Raw genomic sequence first — 13,769 nt, 5'->3', positions numbered from 1 at the left:
AAAAAATGAGGTTACAGTTGTTATCATTTAACACTTTGACATATTCCCAGGCAGTCTCTACCGAGCCCTTCCATACTATACACAAATCGTCAATGTAACGATACCAAGAGACGATACAGTCTGTCCACTGTTGTCTGTCGGGACCCGAGGCCTCCTGCTCCTCCCACCAGCCCACGAATAAATTCGCGTAGCTGGGGGCGAAGCAGGAACCCATGGCGGTACCAGACAGCTGTCTAAACAAATCATCCTGAAATAAAAAGATGTTGTTAAATAAACAGAATGCAATTAACTCCATCAACATAACGTTATGTTGGGCATATTTCAGTGGTCTTTTCCCTAGGAAGTACTTGATCGCCTGCATTCCATGTGTATGTTCAATGCTCGTGTAGAGACTTGTAATGTCAAGGGTCAATAGGCAATAACCTGGTTGCCATTCAATTAATTCGATCTTTTGAATGAAGTCCGCAGTATCTCGGATATAGGACTTAAGACTCAAAACCATCTCAAACAGGAAATAGTCCAGAAATTTGGATAGATTCTCGGTGAGGCTGCCCATTGATGAAATAATTGGGCGCCCAGGTGGTTTGTCCATCCTTTTATGTACTTTGGGTAAGTAATAAAAGGTGGGGGTAATGGGATGTGTAGTTTTCAAGAAGAGATACTCTTCGGTGTCAAGCATCTGTTTGTCATGCCATTTTTTCAATAGTCCATGCAGTTCTTCGATACTGGACTGGTATCTTTGCTTGGTAGTCAATTCATAGCAAGACTTGTCCTGCAACTGACGCATTGCTTCTTGGACGTACTCTGCTCGTGAAAGAATGACAACATTGCCTCCTTTATCTGAGGGTTTACAGATTATTGATGTGTCATCCGCCAAGGTCTTTATGGCCAATCGTTGTATGGCAGTTAGATTTGACTGACGTCCGCTAGGTTTATAATGTATACGCATGCGTCTAAGATCCCTTATGACCAGTTCTGAAAAAGTGTCAATCGTGTCGGTCTGTGTAGGGGGAACAAACCTAGATTTTAATTTGAGTCCACTTATTGGAGCCTCTTGTTCGATATCCACAGCCTGTAATCTCTGGGTCAGGCTGTCTGATGGTACGGGTATCGTGTCTGCTGCGCTCTCCAGACGCAATTCTTCCAATAGTTCCAAAGTGGTCAACTCATTCACTTTCAGTAAGTCAGTATCTTTGTATCGGGATCGGATTATCTTAGCTTCATCCATTGTTGGTTTGGTTTTGAAGAATTTGTGCAGGCGAAGTCTTCTAATGAATTGAAATAGGTCGATCCTGGTCTGTGTGTATTCAAGGTTACTGTCCGGGCAAAAAGTTAGTCCCAACTTAAGGACTGATTCCTCTGATGGTGAAAGTTCCCTTTCTGAAAGATTGATAATAGTGAGGTTATCCTTTGTAGTCTCAGAATCTACCATCCACTAACACGTGTTGTTTGTAAATGTTGAAATAAAATGGCGCCAGTACGCGCATTACGGTGTAAACATTGAGGAAGGGAGCTTTGCTTCCGAAACGCGTCTGTTGTGCGAGTAAAGCTGCCAATAACGAAATTCCCACGAGTGCTGTCGTTATTTTCCACCCGGGACCGGGAGGGAGAGAGCTTTCATATATATATATATATATATATATATTACCTACTGGCGATAGCCAGTAGGTATATATAGTTAGGATTTTTTTCCTATGGGATTTTTGAAAATTCTATGTCGAATAACTTTGGCGTTTGAGGACAGAATTGGCTGAAATTTACAGGAAAATGGAACATTTTGTTTCTGAGCAGCCCCTGAAAATTTGGGGGGGTTTCGTCAAGGGGGGGCCGAGAAAAAAGGGGGGTCCCAAAACGTGTTTTTCCCATGCAATTTTCCATAGGGCGGTTGGCCTCACTTTTAGCCTGAACGGCTGAATGGATTTACACCAAACTTGGCAAAATTGTAGGGACTGGTAGCCCGATGTGCCTTTGCTATGTCTCAAGATATAGGCTCCAGTGGTTTTTACGAAAATTAACTTTGAAAAATATATATTGGGCTACATTGGGCTATATATATGTTGGAGCCCAAATGTAGCCCAATGTAGCCCAATGTAGCCCAATGTAGCCCAAAGATGGCCACCAGAGACAAAAAAAACTAATGTAGCCCAAATATCAGCCAGATGTAGCCCAACTATAGCCCAATGACAGAATGTCCCAGAGTGTTCTAAAGAACAACTAGAGTGCTAACAGTCCTACTTATTACAAAGGTATGGCACACCTGAAGCCATCTTGATTGGAATAAAGTGGTAACTCTTAAAACATTTAATTTAAAAAGGAACAAAATGAGGGGGTTCATTTTGCCATAGAAAGTATGATTAGCGAATATATGACGAAATCCCGCATACCATCAGTCCGCAAAAAAAATCCCGCATGTACTATTAGGCCGCAAATTAAAATAACGAAAACTTTTAGAACGAATATGCCTTTAGCATACACTAAACAACTAAACTACCCTAAACCCTAAAACACTACCCCCAGCATGACCCTACACTACACAAACAGTACAACACTACCCTAAACCCTAAAACACTACCCCCAGCATGACCCTACACTACGCAAACACTACAACACTACCCAAAACCCTAAAACACTACACCCCAGCATGACCCTACACTACAACACTACCCAAAACCCTAAAACACTACACCCCAGCATGACCCTACACTACGCAAACACTACAACACTACCCTAAACCCTAAAAAACTACCCCCAGCATGGCCCTACACTACACAAACACTACAACACAACCCTAAACCCTAAAACACTACCCCCAGCATGACCCTACACTACGCAAACACTACAACACTACCCTAAACCCTAAAACACTACCCCCAGCATGACCCTACAATACGCAAACACTACAACACTACCTTAAACCCTAAAACACTACCCCCAGCATGACCCTACACTACGCAAACACTACAACACTACCCTAAACCCTAAAACACTACCCCCAGCATGACCCTACACTACGCAAACACTACAACACTACCCAAAACCCTAAAACACTACACCCCAGCATGACCCTACACTACGCAAACACTGCAACACTACCCTAAACCCAAAAACACTACCCCCAGCATGACCCTACACTACGCAAACACTACAACACTACCCTAAACCCTAAAACACTACCCCCAGCATGACCCTACACTACGCAAACACTACAACACTACCCTAAACCCTAAAACACTACCCCCAGCATGACCCTACACTACGCAAACACTACAACACTACCTTAAACCCTAAAACACTACCCCCAGCATGACCCTACACTACGCAAACACTACAACACTACCCTAAACCCTAAAACACTACCCCCAGCATGACCCTACACTACGCAAACACTACAACACTACCCAAAACCCTAAAACACTACCCCCAGCATGACCCTACACTACGCAAACACTACAACACTACCCAAAACCCTAAAACACTACCCCCCAGCATGACCCTACACTACGCAAACACTACAACACTACCCAAAACCCTAAAACACTACCCCAGCATGACCCTACACTACGCAAACACTACAACACTACCCAAAACCCTAAAACACTACCCCCAGCATGACCCTGCACTACGTAAACACTACAACACTACCCAAAACCCTAAAACACTACACCCCAGCATGACCCTACACTACGCAAACACTACAACACTACCCAAAACCCTAAAACACTACACCCCAGCATGACCCTACACTACGCAAACACTACAACACTACCCAAAACCCTAAAACACTACCCCCAGCATGACCCTACACTACACAAACACTACAACACTACCCTAAACCCTAAAATACTACACCCCAGCATGACCCTACACTACGCAAACACTACAACACTACCCAAAACCCTAAAACACTACCCCCAGCATGACCCTACACTACGCAAACACTACAACACTATCCTAAACCCTAAAACACTACGCCCAGCATGACCCTACACTACGCAAACACTACAACACTACCCTAAACCCTAAAACACTAGCCCCAGCATGACCCTACACTACGCAAACACTACAACACAACCCTAAACCCTAAAACACTACCCCCAGCATGACCCTACACTACGAAAACACTACAACACTACCCTAAACCCTAAAACACTACCCCCAGCATGACCCTACACTACGCAAACACTACAACACAACCCTAAACCCTAAAACACTACCCCCAGCATGACCCTACACTAAACAACCACCACAACTCTACACTACACTAACACAACACTACACTACACAACACTACACTACACTACACAATCACTAACCCACGAAAAAATTAACACAAACCCACTTACCTCTCTCGTCATCGTGGTTTTCACAACGCAAATGCATTTACCATACATGCCTTTAAAACGTAATTCTTTGTAAAGGCATGCGCGATAAATGCACATGCGTTTTGAAAAAATGCGGGATAATGGTATGCGAGGTCAATGACCTTGCGGGATAATGGTATGCGGACTGAAAGTCTGTGGGATAAAAAATGCGGGAAAATGGCTGCAAACCATGATTAGCAGCAGACTTCCCTGGTGAGCACTAGCTTTACTACAGTGATCTAATGAGCAACTAGAGTGCTAACATTCAGAATTTATGGCAAATGTGTGAAACATCTGAATGCCTTCTTGATAGAACCAAAGTAAACAAGCATTGAAAATGCAACAGATCTCGCCCTCGTTTAAGTTAAAGCCATTCTGTTTGTAATGAGGTGGCTTTTTAGCTTTGCTTTTATTAGTGTTTTTAAAACTTTCATGTAAATAACATGCATATGTATGCATATATGTATATGTATGCATGCATTTATATTTATATAGATATGCAGATTATATATGTTTATATATGTATATTACCTACTGGCGATAGCCAGTGGGTATACATAGTTAGGATTTTTTCTCTATGGGATTTCTGAAAATTCTATGTCTAATAACTTTGGCGTTTGTGGACGGAATTGGCTGAAATTTTCAGGAAAATGGCACATTTCGTTTCTGAGCAGCCCCTGAAAATTTGGGGGGGTTTCGTCAAGGGGGGGGCCGAGAAACAAGGGGGGTCCCAAAACACGTTTTTCCCATTCATTTTTCCATAGGGCGGTTGGACTCACTTTTAGCTCGAACGGCTGAATAGATTTACATGAAACTTGGCAAAATTGTAGATATGGTTTGCCCGACGTGCCTTTGCTATGTCTCAATATATGTGCTCCAGTGGATTTTGAGAAATTAACGTTTAAAAAAATATATATATCTGTGACAGCGCTCCTGTTAGCGCACCGGTTTGCGTACCTGACGCGTAACGGAACTTCGCGAAGCGAAGCTGATTGGCTCTCCGGTGTCTGTCAACATTCTAAACAGTCCGGAGCGGCCGCCATCTTGTCTCTCGGTACGATCGAGAGACAAGATGTGGTGAAAAACGAAGGGGGAAATGAAGGAAAGGGGGCAAGGTAGACCACTCCTGACCCCCTAGGATTGATGAGGGGGATATTAAAGTGCCCCGCGGGGCAAAAAAAAAAAGAATAATTTTTTTGCGATTTTACGCCGTAGAGGCGCGTCCCGGTACGCGAACCGGGCAGCTCACCGGGCAGCTAACCGGGCAGCTAACCAGCAGCGTAGCTGTCAACATTGTAAACAGTCCGGAGCGGCCGCCATCTTGTCTCTCGGTAGGTTCGAGAGACAAGATGTGGTGAAAAAAGAAGGGGGAAATGAAGGAAAGGGGGCAAAGTAAACCCCTCCTGACGCCCTAGGATTGATGAGGGGGATATTAAAGTCCCCCGCGATTTTTCACGGTAGAGGCGCTTCCCGGTACGCGAACCGGGCAGCTAACCGGCAGCGTAACGGGAGTCCGCCATCTTGTGTTTTTGGAGCGTCCGGTTCGCGTACCGGGTAGCGTCCCGGTAAGCGTAACAAGGGGAAAACCAAGAGAAACAGTAAAAAAAAAATTAAGGGAATAGATTTCCAGCAAACTTGACAAAATTGTAGGGACTGTTTGTTTGATGTGCCTTTGAAAGGCCTCAAGATATGTGCACGTGTGGATTTTGTCTAATTAAGGTTAAAAAAAATATATATATCTGTAAGCGTGCTCCGGCACGCTTACGTTACGGGTTTTGTTTGCGCTGCAGAGCCGATACGTCACGGTTATGCGACGCGTCATGAGGCGTCTCACGTGGCTACGTGATACGTCACGTAATAAAGAATATATTTTACAGCTATAGATATTAGCTTTTAAAAAACCAATGAAATTCACTGAAAAAACCATAGGTTATAGACCATATATAGTTAGGAATTTGCATTTACAAAACCTTGAAAATTCACTGAAAAAACCATAGGTTAGAGACCATATATAGTTAGCTGGACATTTTATTGACATAAAACCAATGAAATTCCATATATAGTTAGTTGCACTAACTATATATCGCGCACCCGCAATCCACTGCTGATGATGTCACATATTACATCATTCATGACATGGTCAGTGACATCACTGATGACATCACTGATGACATCTCAAATGACATCACTGATGACATCACTGATGACATCTCAAATGACATCACTGATGACATCATGACACACCAATACCAGTTACTACATACGCACTCACTGATTCCTACGTCTACACACACATTCACTCATTCACCCATACAATCACTCATACATACAGTCACTCATTATTACAACACTATCATATGCACTCATACACCTATGCAGACACTCACACACTGCCACTCATCCATGGAGTTACTCACACATCTAGTCAGTCCTGTAAAGAATCAATCACACTTCCATTTCCTCATCTATACAGTTAAACACAGAACACCATACTTCAGTGACATCACTGATGACATCACTGATGACATCTCAAATGACATCACTGATGACATCTCAAATGACATCACTGATGACATCATGACACACCAATACCAGTTACTACATACGCACTCACTGATTCCTACGTCTACACACACATTCACTCATTCACCCATACAATCACTCATACATACAGTCACTCATTATTACAAGACTATCATATGCACTCATACACCTAGTCATTCCTGTGAAGAATCAATCACACTTCGATTTCCTCATCTATACAGTTAAACACAGAACACCATACTTTTCACACATATACTAACACATACTTACTCTCTTATACAATCACTGATACAAGTACACATTGATATGCACAGAGTCACACAAATCCCAGCCAGCCACACACACACTCAGTCTTCCATACATCCACTCATTCTTCAATATGTAAAACATATTTAAACTTTACAAAAACACACAGACACTAGATGATGTCATCAGTGATGTCATTTGAGATGTCATCAGTGATGTCATCAGTGATGTCACTGACCATGTCATGAATGATGTAATATGTGACATCATCAGCAGTGGATTGCGGGTGCGCGATATATAGTTAGTGCAACTAACTATATATGGAATTTCATTGGTTTTATGTCAATAAAATGTCCAGCTAACTATATATGGTCTCTAACCTATGGTTTTTTCAGTGAATTTTCAAGGTTTTGTAAATGCAAATTCCTAACTATATATGGTCTATAACCTATGGTTTTTTCAGTGAATATATATATATATATATATATTACCTACTGGCGGTCGTCAGTAGGTAGTTATAGTTAGGACCTAGTTTCCATAGGAAAATGGCAACATTCTATTCCCAATGACTTTGGCACTGATTAATGAATCTTTGCGAAATTTTCAAAATTATTTTTTTGCTGATATCAGCTCCTATGTTGAAAGTTTGGGGGAGATTCGTCAAGGGGGGCAGAGAAAACAGGGGGGTCCCAAAACCTGTTTTCTCCATGTTAATTTCCATAGGAAACTTTAGACAAGGCTACAGGTCTAACGGGTGAATGGAATTACCCCAAATTTGGCAGGGAGAAAGTTCTAGAAAGCACACTTTTGTTTATTTGGTGTAAAGTTGTTCAGTAGTTTTGGAGAAATATAGAAATTTATAGATATCGATATTTGGAAATTCTGCCATCTGATTGGCTGAGTCGTTACGAGCACGAGCTTGCTGCTGATTGACTGAGAGCAGTGCCAGCAGTTGCAACTAGGAAATATTGGCCGACATTTTGTGATTCTGTTGAAGGGAGTAAGGGGAAAAAAGGGCAAAAAAAGTGGGAAAGAGAAGGGTGAAGCACTGTAACCTCTGTGGGGTCTTTAGGGTGTGCTATGGAGGGGGTGCGAAGTGAAGTATTTACCCCTACTGGTGTGAAAGTGGTGGGCTACGGAAATTAAGTGAGGTATTACCTAGAGTCTGATGCTGCTAAGGTGAGCAGGTGATGGATTCGGGGATTAAAGTATGAGCCCAAATTGTGTGTCTTATGCTGTTAAGTCATGTGCCGTGGCCGCTGCAGTACACTTGTGGAAGTAGTGTCAGCATGTGTTTGTAACTACTAGGACAAACTACTGACCTGTACTGGTCTGAAAGTCCTGGGGTATGGGAAATATGTGAAGTACTGTCTAGAGTCTCATGCTGCTAAGCTGAGCTGCTGCCGGACTCGGGATGAAAGCGTGAGTCCTAACTGTGTGTCATATGCTGTGAAGTCATATGCTCTGGCCGCTGTGCCACATCTGTCCAAGTAGCGTCAGCATGTCGTTATAGCTTGTGTATGGTGGTTAGGGAGTTTTATAGAGGGAGTGCAAAGGTAAATTTGCGCGTATCAAATCAATTCGGTATTTGTGAAATGCTAACTACTCACTCCTATGGGTCTGATGGCGCTGGGGGTGTAAGCTGAGATGCCGTTAGACTCGGGGTAAAGCTGTTGAACTACTGACCCGTACCAGTGCGGGGTATGGATATTAAGTGCGTCATGCTGTTAAATTGAGCTGTTGCTGGACTCAAGGATGAAACCGTCAACCTAAACTGTGTGTGCTATTCTGTGAAGCGATGTGCTCTCTGCGCTGTGCCACACCTGTCCAATTTGTATTTGGTGCTTAGGTGGTGTTGTATAGGGAGTGCGTAGATAAATCAATACGGTATTTGTAAAGTGCAAACTAATCACCCTTACAGGTGAGTAGAGCCGGGGATCAAAGCGAGAGCTCTGTGCTGCAAAGTGAGACGGCCTGGCCGCTGCACCACAGCTGTGTGGAGAATACATTTTGGCGAGGGTCAGGGAGTTGCCGCTATCCGGCCCTAAAATACCGGGCCTAAGTTGTAAGTTATACGGTGGCTCTAAAAAGAGCCCTTGTGTTCATTAGCTCGAGCTACATATAAGTGTGGATGCACAGCTTCAAGTTATTCAGGAAAACTCGGTTTCCTTGATCTGGGAAGTGTACTCCATCACTTCTGTATATAAGTGCCATATCAAAACATATGTTGTTGTTGTAGATGGAGCCCATTTTGTGGTCTCTGAGGTATGCAGACACAGCTTTGTTGACTTTCTTTCGAGATTTTTCAATCTGAGGACAAAATTGTTTGGACCATTTACACTTCTGTCTTGGGCATATATTGGAATATACAAAGACAGTTTGAGGCAAAAGTAACATCAATTGTCCAATTGTGTCCTTCATAGCATTTCCAAACCTACCCCAGTCAATGTGCCTAGGTCGTTTCCACCACTGTGCACAATCATGAGGTCAGGGTGCTGGAGATGCAAACAGGTTTTAACCAAATTCAACAATTGGTGTTACTTCATTCCTCTCTGTCCAAACCATTTAATGTCCACATTTTGGAAACCTAGGTCTAAGTCAATAAGTCTCTGTTCTGCATACCTCTTGCACCAAAAACATAGTTATGTCTTACGATCCACACTAGCATTTTGAAGGTATGGCTGGAAGGTATGGAAAGATTTCTGTAGCTCAAGCAGTTCCTTCGTAGAATAAGAGATCTGTTTAAAAATGGGGAAATCATTTCTTTTCGCATACAAAACAGTACCTGATTGGGAGCTGAAAAGCGTTGTTTTTTAAGAGTAGGGTGGACATTCATTTTGTGGAAAAGCATCTTTGTGATTGGTTAAGAAAAAGCAGTGTGAACGTGGAGTACATATTATAGGATAACATTTGATCAATTGAACCACACCTGCTACTTGCATTTGGAATGCAGTGTTCCAACTTAAAACAATCATGAGCTTTTAACCTGCATGTGCCGTTAAATGTTCGAGAAAATGTTGCAAAAAAATATTGTTAGGTTTAAAAAAATTGATGAACTTTTAAACTCCACATGTTGTAGAATGTTGTAGAAAGTGTGTTGATAGAATACGTTGCATTTCTGACTCCTATGTGTACTTGAATATTAATACAATTGTTTATATGGAAAATTAGAAAGACAGTAATAGAGAGAAGTTTTGAGAGCTAAAAGAATCAAGTAACTATTCTATTTGTTCTTTATTACTTACTGGCGGTCACCAGTAGGTAGTTATAGAGTTAAGACTGAGTTTCCATAGGAAGAGCATTTTTTGTTTTGCTTATAACTTTGGCGTCATTTGATGAATCTTCATGAAATTCTGAAAACTAATTATTTCTTCATATCAGCTCCTATGTTGAAAGTTTAAGGGTGATTCGTCAAGGGGGGGCGAGATAAAAGGGGTCTCAAAATGTGTTTACTCCATAGGAAAGTTTAGATAAGGCTAGAGGTCGAACGGGTGAATGTAATTACCCCAAATTTGGCAGGGAGAAGGGTCTTGGTGTAGAAAGCACGCTTTTGTTTATTTGGTGTAAATCTGTTCAGTAGTTTTTGAGAAATATCAAGAGTTACAGATATCGATATTTGGAAATTCTGCCATCTGATTGGCTGAGGCATTACGAGCAGGAGCTTGCTGCTTATTGGCTGTGATGGTGTTGCTACTAGGAAGTGTTGGCCACCATTTTGTGATTCCGTTGAAGCGAGTAAGTGGAAAAAAGGGCGAAAACAGTAGGAAAGGAGGGTAGGAGCACTGTAAGCTTTGTTGGTGTGTGCGAAGCAAAGTAGTCACTGTTACTGGTCTGAAAGTACGGTGTTGCTCAGAGTGACATGGTGCTAAGATGAGATGCTTTTACACTCGGGTATGAAACCGAAAGCCTAAACCGTGAGCTAATTTCTGTAAAGTGATGTGGCCTGGTCTTTGTAGCATACGTGTGCAAGTAGTGTTAGTAGGCGTTTATACCATACAGGGAGTGGGAAGCGAACTACTGACCCGTACTGTGCGTTTATAGTATAACGGAAGTGGGAAGCGAAGTACTCACGCCTACCAGTGTGAAGACTCGGGGAGCAAACCGAGCTGATTGCTGTAAAGTGATGGGCTCTGGGCACTGTAGGATACTAGCCACTGTAGTATGAGTGTGTAAGTAGTGTTAGTATGCGTTTATAGTGTATAGGAAGTGGGAAGCGAACTACTCACCCGTACTAGTGTGAAGACTCAGGGATTAAACCGTGAGCCTACATTGTGAGCTCATTGCTGTAAAGTGATGTGCCCTGGGCGCTATAGCATACCTGTGGAAGTAGTGTTGGTTTGCGTTTATACAATATAGGGAGTGGGAAGCGAAATACTTACCCCTACTGGTCTCAAGAATTTGTGGATGAAACCATGAGCTCATTGCTGTAAAATCATGTGCTCTGTGTAGTATTCCAATGTAAGTTATAGTAGAATGTTAGTATGTACTTCTACTAAAATCTAAGTATGTGATGTTATAATGTAGGGCTGTCATGAGGGGAACCCTGCGGAGTTTGTACACGGTGCTGGATAAGACGGTTGCCTTGCTGTCTTCTCCTGTTGGTGGCTGTTTCAGATGTCTTGTTTTTCTGTAATAAATCTATTTATTGGATCCACTTCTGTCTGCCTCTTCACTACATAAATTTGGCGACAAGCGGGAGAAGGTAAAAAGAAAACACCACTCATCAATATTTCAAAATTGCTCGTGTTGTGCTGAAGATCTGTTTTCTTTGTGTAGCTGTTTCTTCTCATGCCAGGGTCCTCAGCTAATCGAACTATGTCGTCCGACTTCTGGTAGGATTTATATTTTTAGATTTTGCGCTTCCTCTGCTTCTTCACTAAATTCTGGTCACTGTACTATACATGAATAAGTAGTGTTAGTATGCGTTTATACTAACAAATACATCATGGTCCTAGGAAGGGCGACATGTTAGGTGCAGCTCATACAATGTCCCGGGATGTGCATTTGTGGGACATTTGTGTTGCTGTTAGAGGGCTGGTGCATGGCTTGCACCCTATGATAGCAAATACCTGTTTGACTACTTGAAGCAAGAGGAGTAAAACCTTGTATCGCTTTAATACAAGGGATGCGGATGGTAAGAAAAAAAGAAATGGAGAGAAAAAAAGAAACAAAAAAGCGGGGTCTCACCCGTTCTTTTAAATGAGGTCCCTGGTGGGTAATGTTCCGTGGCAAACCAACTATTATATTTCAGTGTCTCTGGAGGACTGGGGATCTTAATGGCACAAGTAAATTAGGCGCAGAAGGGCACAGAGATGTTTTGCAGCCTAGGGGACTGTCACCTTCCCGGGTATTGTTTACTAATTGTTCGGGGGGTTTGAGGCCAACAGAAGTTTGGGAATAGCCACACTCCGGGGCTTTATTTAAATATGCAGGGTGGGGCTCGGCAGTCCCTGAAGCCTCGGTGGTCCTAGGCAGTGCCGCATTTGTTCAGTAATCACACGGGCAGTACTTATAATGTTATAAAGTGATCACTCATAGAACTCTTGCCGGTATAGAATTACCCATGCTTCATTTGTCTAATAGTCAGTTAGATTATGTTTGGTAGGTTCATTGTAATGTTAGAAATGAACCTTGTTAGATCTACGTTGATGGTCTTCTCAGTGACTTTCGCTGTGAAGGGGAGGTGCGAGATGGGCTGGTAGTTTTTGAGATCTGTCGCATCTGCTGAGGCTTCTTGAGCAGGGGCGTGACTTCTGCGCGTTTCCAGTTGATTGGGAAAGTGCATGTCTCGAAGGTGGTGTTGATGGTGTATCGGAATTCTGGCGCGATGGCAGCTCTGTGGTAGATGTGTGGTGGGCAGGGGTCTGTGAGGGCCCTCGAGTAGATGCCTTTCATGGTTGAGGCAGTCTCTTTGGTCGTGGTCGGTGTCCAGGTGGATTCAGTGGGCTGGCTGGTTGGCGGAGGGCGGGATGGTTGCAGAGTCAGGTGTGTGGTTGTTGAAGTTGTTTTATTGGTTTTTGATATTCAGGTGGAAGTAGGAGCCACGCTTTTCGCAGAGGTCCCGAGACAGGGTGATGTCCATGGCTTTGCTGGGGGACTTGGTGAATCCTTGGATGATCCTGAAAAGTTCCTTGGGGTGGCTGGAGTTAGCGCAGATTTTGTTGTGGATGAGGGTCTTTTTGGTGGTACTGATGCGTTGGTGATATTCTGTTGTGGCGTTCTTGTAGGTGGTGTAATTTTTGGATGTCTTGCTATTTCTCCAGGAATCTGCAGGTGCATCTGGCTTCTTCGAGGTCAGTGGTGAACCAGGCAACTTTCCAGGTGTGCTGTCTGTCGGAGTTACGGGGCGAGCTTGCTGTTGGAGATCGATGAGTGGAATTCACTGGCTGAGGGGTTGGTGTTGGTTGCCGCGGCAGGGGTGTTGTGGTTGAGGGTGAAGTTCAGCTGCTCCTCTGTGACCCTGCTCCAGTTTCTACACGGGGCGAGGAGCGGGTTTGGGTGGCTTGGGTTTGTTCATGAGAAAGTGTACGCAGTGGTGGTCGGCCCACAGAGGTTGCATGGTGTGGCTGAAGTGGACGCTGTTTCCTCATGCGAAGATGGGGTCGAGGATGTGTCCTA

This window comes from Lissotriton vulgaris, chromosome 1_1 (genome assembly GCF_964263255.1).
Source record: "Lissotriton vulgaris chromosome 1_1, aLisVul1.2, whole genome shotgun sequence".
NCBI classification, from domain to species: domain Eukaryota; kingdom Metazoa; phylum Chordata; class Amphibia; order Caudata; family Salamandridae; genus Lissotriton; species Lissotriton vulgaris.
This window is presented reverse-complemented; position numbering follows the sequence as displayed.